Source organism: Pinus tabuliformis, chromosome X (genome assembly GCF_031772625.1).
Source record: "Pinus tabuliformis cultivar Carrire ecotype Pingquan chromosome X, CPIR1, whole genome shotgun sequence".
Lineage (NCBI taxonomy): Eukaryota > Viridiplantae > Streptophyta > Pinopsida > Pinales > Pinaceae > Pinus > Pinus tabuliformis.
In genome coordinates, this window is record NC_142308.1 from 1,392,594,858 (window position 1) to 1,392,602,655 (window position 7,798).

The 7,798-nt window shown below is 36.2% G+C and overlaps 1 pseudogene across 1 annotated transcript; it reads right to left on the minus strand.

The window, feature by feature from the left end:
- Nucleotides 1-1,788: 1,788 nt before the first annotated feature.
- Nucleotides 1,789-3,513, minus strand: LOC149145240 (F-box/kelch-repeat protein At3g61590-like; annotated as a pseudogene). Its single transcript, XR_016264611.1, has 2 exons — nt 3,358-3,513; nt 1,789-3,196 (listed from the first exon to the last, which is right to left on the minus strand). The product of XR_016264611.1 is annotated as an F-box/kelch-repeat protein At3g61590-like (transcript).
- Nucleotides 3,514-7,798: the final 4,285 nt, after the last annotated feature.

Here is a 7,798-nt window from a genome sequence, read left to right on the forward strand (position 1 = left end):
AAATCAGTTCAAAATAGTTAGTCTGGTAGACTAAAGGAACACATGGAGATATATTTTTGTGAATAATGATAAAGTCCAAAATAATACTATAGAATGTCTTCCTATTTATTATATTCAGACTGTGAAACTAGATGAAGTTAGCCTTACGTTGCCTGTTTTCAAGTTTCATGTCTGTAAAAGGGCCAAGGAAACCTAATTTATGATCATACTGGAATTACTATACTCTTAGTTCCCATTAGATATTGGCTAACTTGTAAGCATATTAGCTCTCCCCAGCAAGCAGAAATAAATCAAATGGACTGCCTAATAATGGACTAATTCCTATGATACCAGATCCGTGGATCCCTAGATTGGCTCGAGATCAAGTTTTGCCCGGAAACAGATCCCAATTTTGGAAATGTTTAGGATTCACCTGGGAAACAGATCCTGCAGCCTTGAAGCATCCAGCTGACACAGATCTCAAAACTAGAAATTTAAAAAAAAAATGCTACTGGTGCTTGCTTATTAAAACACTAACCCTAATCCCCATTCCAAAGGCCATAACAAGAACACACACACCCCACCCTCCCAAACCAAATTCCAAAACACAAATATGACATCTACCTGCGATTGCTTCGATAGAAGCTTGAAGCAAGGAATTGAAGTATATCAAGGGTCAATCACTTCTTTGCTGCAATTGCTGTACTGTTCTATTCTGTTGATACAATTTGTTGTTCTGTTGATAAGCTTTTGTATACGCGTTCTGTTGATAAGCTTCATGTGCATACTTCTATTACATGCAACTACATACTAGATAACCTTCATGTGCTTACTAAGCTTCATAATTATTTTGATGTTCTGTGGATACCATAAAATGTTGTTCTAGGCTGCAACATAGGTTTAAAAGTTTTTTCTAAGTGCTTATGTAAGCTCATTTTAGCTCCTCAAGGCTCAAATTCCATTCTTGTTTAGATACTGCAGATAATAGCAAGGGATTCTTAATCTGAATTTTTGTTAACAATTATATAAAGATATTCTACTTTTTTATACCTGCCATTTCCCCACTGTATCCGGATCCTAGCTTTTCAAAATCTGGCAGATCCAGACCCAGGTGACTTAGACTAATTCTCAACAGACTTTGGAAGGGGTGCCATCAATGGGATGTATATCAGTTCCTCAGGTTCTTGAGATATTTAATAGATTTTTTGAATCCATTCTTATGATACAGTTCTTCCCTATTTCAATGTGATTTTACATGGAAATCTGAATGCTTATTATTTTCACTCGTGTATGTAGCTTCACAATCTCATGTAGCATTATACTTATTATCAAAACAACATGGTTCAAACTAAACTGGTTGCTAGCAAAAGGACATGCTACTTACCATTATCAATTACACAATATAATGTACATATCTTAAATATACAGTCACTGAGCTAAGAACTGGTGAAGATGATTGAGGCGTCGACGGAATAAAAAATGGAAACTCAACGTAAGGTATTAAATCCCGATCATTCTAAAAACTGACTACTAGAATAATGTAGCATTCAAGGTAATGCGATAAAAGAAAAATCTTTCAACTAAACCAAATTGCTGCAACAAATTTCATTGTATTAAAGAATTATATTTTAACAAGAAAATGATGAGAAATGTCCCAAGCTTAAGTGTTCAAGAGAACAGCACTGATCCATATTAATTCAAAAGAATTATCGTGCCGATATGAAATTGAAAAGCGATCTATTATTTATAATACAAAGAAAAATAAACTGAAGATTCGTTGATAATATTAATGGAGCTATCAACAATTCATCCAAAACAATAAAGAGGACCATTCTATTCATTCATAGTTACCAGATTTTGCCTGCATGATGGAAATCATACACCTTATGAGCAAAATGCCTTTTTTCTCCAGTCAGTTTCCTTCCAATACAAGTACCTTCTTTCTCAAGGCCGATTTCCTTTCAAGGGCAGCATTTGGAATAGCTTGATTCAACGGCACAAATTTGAAGGCATCAGAAGCAAGCTATAAACCAGCATTCCATTAGAACTAAAATCAATCACATCTCTAGCCGAGGCTGAAAACAAAAACCATTGAAAATGTGGTAATGAGGATCCGAAAGCTCTGGACAACATAGCATCCAGTGCCAAATTTGGCGTGAGAGATCATATACCAACATATGTGGGCATTTCTTGCTAGTGAAATAGATAAGATTGCCATGGCCAACACAGGCGAAGCGCCTGGACAGAGACTTCAAAAATTCATCACAGAACTCTCTAGGTATTCCACCAATCTTTCCCCACTCTGTGCCTACTTCATTAAGCTCCCACATCCCAATTTCCATTGTTATTTCAGAATCGCCAATTCCTCCAATCATGATCAGCCTGCCCTTATGATCCATGAGTTTCAAGGAAGTTAAGGGTGCAGGCATGGGAGCCCTTATTCTGAACCAAGACAAGCAATGAATGTCAAAGCCTATGATTTTCCATGGAGCTTGCCCTATGACACAATATAGGACCCCATGACTTACTGCTTTCCACGGATGTACAGGTGCCTCTACAAGAAAACTCCTGCTTCTCATCCATGAATGAGCCTTTGAATCATAAACCTCAGCAGTAAGCACAAACTGATCAGTTTCACCAGACACAAGCTCTGATCCTGAGAATACCATCTTGAAGGATCTCGTATTCTTTTCAACCAACAGACCTGCAACCAGATAGAAAAACTTGAAGAGACCCGGAGGCCTGGGCAACTCTCTCCATAATTTAGAAATGGGATTACATATATATAATGTATTGTTGTAATTCGCCTTGGGAATCATGCATATAAGGCCTTCTGCTGTTGCAACCGCCCTGCTCTCTGTTGGAAGAAAACTGAAGGACAGACTCAACCATTTGTTTTCTAGAGGGTCATATGCCAATCCAACCTTCTCATTATTCTTCGGAAAAACAAGGAACCATGGTTCCTGTTTTATTTAATTGCATGCCTCTGAATATAGGTCTGAGAAGATTTTAGAACTTATCATTGAATTCCATGATTTACATACCAATTGGGCTCTCAGAATGCTGGGTACTGGCAACCATGGCAAGATCCTCTCAATCAAATGGTCTGGAAGAAGCCTCCAAATATTTTCATCTATCTCAAGCGCTCTTTTCCTGTGTCTCGGCATCGTGTCTCCATCATATATCTCATCTTCGTTTCTTCCACTGGATCCCGACCCTGTAATATGAAAATTGAACAGATCGTCAGAAACCTAACTGAAAAATTGGCCACCTTAGCTGCAAGAGAAATTGAAGAGATACAAAATGGAGATTGGTTCTCTCGAATTTAAGTTTGAGAGTAATTCGTTAATTGAAAATGGGTAAAGAGATAATGTATACCTGACAAAGCGACATCTCGCTCCAAATTTACAGTAGAAATGGTATCCATACCTGTATATTCAATGTATGTAAACAAGTCAATTCAATTCATGGTGGCTTTGGATTTATTCTATCTGTAATTCGGCTAGTTTTGCTATGCCAAAGGCCAGATGCAGATCCGACCTGCGCGACACAACCTGGAACGGTATGTAGTATGGAAAAAGGTATGAACGGACATCGGTTCAGAAAAGTTCGACCGAAAGAAGACAGCTCAGCCATTGTATTAATTAATTATTATTTTTTATCAACATTGAATTACAGAACTGTGTCATATTCGCTAATATGCATGAATTCGATTGTAAAAGCCATGGGATTAAGTTACTATAGTTTTTAATAGTTGGGGAAAGAATTTAAAATGTATTTGTATATTTAAAGGTAGTTTACCTTAGAGGTAAAGCAAGATTTTTTTGTTGTATATTTTTGAATGTATAAATGAATTTAGTATGTTGGGCATTTGAATTATGCAGATTAAACAATTTAAATTCAAGTTTTTAAAAAAATTTATCGGATTTTGATTAAAATTAACTAGAAAAATGGTTGTGAAAAAATTCATTTCATCTATAAGTTAGACTATCTCATTTAAAAATACAATGTAAATAATAAAAAATTAAAATCTTATACAAAATTATATCACTAAATTGTAATAAAAAAAATCAAAACACTAAAGATTTAAATCTCATCATCAAAAAAATAATAATAAAAGTTATATATAAGATTTGATATGAGACAAAGTTAAATATTATGTTACATTATATTATTCAAATTCTAATTACACTAGTCATATAAATTAAATGGTGGCATATTATGTTATATTATATTATTCAAAATCTAATTACACTAGCATAGTTATATAAATTAAATGGCTAGTAAACATCCATATGCATTAATCTATGCTAAACGTCAAAATGCTTACTTCATAATACATCTCATATTATTAAGACTAGGGCAACCATATAAATTAAATAGTTGGTAAAGGTTAATGGTGTCGAGAGGCGCTCTCCAGTCCAATATGGTAGAGATGTTGTAATAAGATAGGATCAGATAAGATAATTATATTTATGTCCAACTAATGACCACAAAGTAGGTGAAAGGGACTCTTGAGTACAATGATGTCCATACAAAGTGGGAGAACCAAATGGTCTCCTATAAAAGATATAATGCATGAAGTAAACTAACATCTGGCCCTGGCAAAGAAGATCCAGGAGCTAATAGGTCTGAGGATCAGACCCATCTTTCCTAACATCCAAGGCTGAATGAAGAACACTAGAGAAACTCAATGAAGTTTTTTGGCCCGATGAAGAGCTGGTGGAAAGTGTCGACTATCCACTAAATCGTTGCCTAGGGGAGTTCACTCGTTGCTGAGGTCTGGAGGACCTAGTCCTTCTCCCAGGGACGCATCTAAGACGTATATGTTGTTGAGATCTCGTGTGGCGGGGTGAGGTCCAACGAATCCTCATTGATCTAGATTAATGTAACGTAATGTAATGTCCATAACCATGTTTACTAGGTAAAAATAAAATAAAAATATCCCTATGTTAAACATTTTTACACAGTCAGCATAAAATAAAAATAAATCTACCTTAAAATAAAAATTACTTTAAACTAAAATAATAAGGTAATTTTTTCTTGGTCAAGTTACCGGTGGTTTTTAGCTCCAGGGTTATGAGAATCCATGATACTGATCCATGGAATTCATGTGGAATATAATCTATCTAAAGAAGAAAATTAAGCCAGCCTAGATCCATCTTAACTTTGGATCTACCAAGTGTTGAGAGGGATCAAATCTCTTGAAATTCACTCAAAAAAATCTTGAGTTAAGATGGATCTAGGCTGGAAGACATCATTCCATGATAAACATCAAAACACTCACTTCATACTACATCTCATATTGCTAAAAAAAAAATCATAAAAAATCACTAAATTATTATTATTATTATTTATAAAAATAAAATAATATATAAGTTAAACATATATATATTTAAAAAAACATGTAACAAGATTCTTAACTATAGAGATTTACCCCACTTTTTTTATATAGTAATGGGTGTTTTTGTATTAGATGAAAATCAAGAGCTAGAGAAATGCAAGTTACAGTGCTTAGAAGAGTAGTTTGTCTCTAACAAGAGAGATTCAAAATTGAGGCACAGTAGCTACAGTGCATTTGCTACCTAAAATTCTATGCAATTTTGAAGGGTGAAAATGGCACAAAATTGTCCACCAAGAAATATTAAAAGGCAATACATCATGTAAAATCATAGTAGATCTTGAGAGTGATTTCCTTATAAATAGAGGCAGTTGGATCTCTTCTATGTGGACTTTGCAAAGAAATCCTTAATCATGTCTTTACTTGCATGTTCCTCTCTACCTTCTTCTTTGGAGACCATCTTTTCATTGGATGGAAAATGTTGAATTTTGTTGCTAATTCATGTACTATTTGACTATTTGACTATGGTGCTTTAAGTCTGCCATTTTGAATTTCAGATTGAAGGTTAAGAATAAGTAGAGATAACAATGCTCACTAGGTTGAGCTAAGAATGCTTTGAAGGGGATCTAGGAAGATTTTTCCACATAGAAACTTGGATTCTGGTCATGTGAAACTTTTCATTCTGCAAATTGAGTTTGGTAATTGTTTGTGTTCAGGGGAGCAAGCTTTGGAGTGGATTGATGGAGATGGATCTATATCTCTCAGAGATCTTTGGAGGAGAGGATGAGAGCCCCTAGCCAATGGGGTCAAACATGGCAACTTCACTGTAAGAGAGCAACATCATATTAGAAACTCGATCCTGGGAAGTTTTTATCCCATTTTTTATGTGAGTTGTCAAAGAGGAGTTACTAAGAAAGACTTCCCAACAGCAACGATCTACCTTTGAGGTAGGCAGCCTGTAATTCCACTAGATAACATATTTGCCTCTGCAACATTTGCAAACATGTCGCGATCACAATATCTATTGTCATTAATATTTAACACTTTACTAAAATGCTGGTAATTCTCAACCTTTCAATAATCATACTTGAATGCATCTTCTATGCTCCTTGTTGGGAGAACAATTGTGCCCTCGCAAATCAAGCCTATAATTCTTAGAATTTGACTTTTTGGGTTTGAAATTGAAAGGTTTGAGTATGCATAAATATTGTTGCTGATTGGGATGAACTGGGAATGCTTTAAATAGGGTATTGGATGTTTTTGCAACAAACAAGCTTGGATTTTGGTCATGTATTGTAAGTTTTAACCCCGTACAGAAATTATCTGCATACAAATTCTAAAACACAGAAAATAAACAATGCAAGAGCATAACACATAAAACACATATACACAGATATTTTCCTGTGGATCCCAAAACCGGGACTACCAACTTGATTTTTCATTATGTTCCTTTCAATGTTATAATACATATTTATACATGCCGAAGCATCCAATACCATGGACCGAAAACCATCGCGTCCAAAAAGCATGTGCGAAAATCATGCACAAAACCATAGGTGGTCCGCCCATCCTAACATAGGGTCCAAAACCAAAATTTTCCGAGGCATAAAGTGGGGTTACGGGTACACCTCAAACCCCTTGTGACCGCCCCGCTACACAATCGGCGCAACGAAGGGGGGCTCCCCCCCCTCCTCTAACCCCCCGGTTAACTACGTGGGCTAGTCATGGAAAGAATATAACACAACCCAACATTCTCCCACTTGTTGTTTTCTTTCCACAAGGGGCCACAAGAGAGCTTAGTCATTTTTCCAGCCCTGAAACACCCATTGTCTCTCTACACCAAGAGAAATTCTTAGAGCTCACAGATTTTGTCAATGCATCTGCAATATTCTTCAAAGTGTCCACCTTTACCGGCAACACCTTTTTGTCTTCTATCATATCCCTCACAAAGTGATACTAAACATCAATGTGCTTTGTCTTTGAATGATATGCGGGGTTCTTTGCCAAGAAAATTGCACTTTGGCTATCACAGTCTATCCTTATAGCTTCTTGTACTAACCCCATACTTGAACACAATCTCTGCAACCAAACTGCTTCCTTGCTTGCATGAGTGGCTGCCATGTATTCTGCCTCTGTAGTTGATAATGCCACTACAGATTATTTCTTACTCATCCAACTGACTGCACCTCCAAATAGGTTAAACACATACCCACTTGTAGATCTTCTCTTATCCAGATCTCCAGCCCAGTCTGCATCAACAAAGCCATGAATATCCAACACTCTGTCCAATCTTGGCCTTCCTTGGTAACACAAACCATAATCACTAGTGCCACGCAAATACTTGAAAACCTGCTTCATTGTTGTCCAGTGCTCCTTCCCTGGTTTTGACATAGACCTACTCAATACTCCCACTGCATGTGCAATGTCTGGTCGAGTACAGACCATTGCATACATCAGGCTACCGACTGCACTTGCATA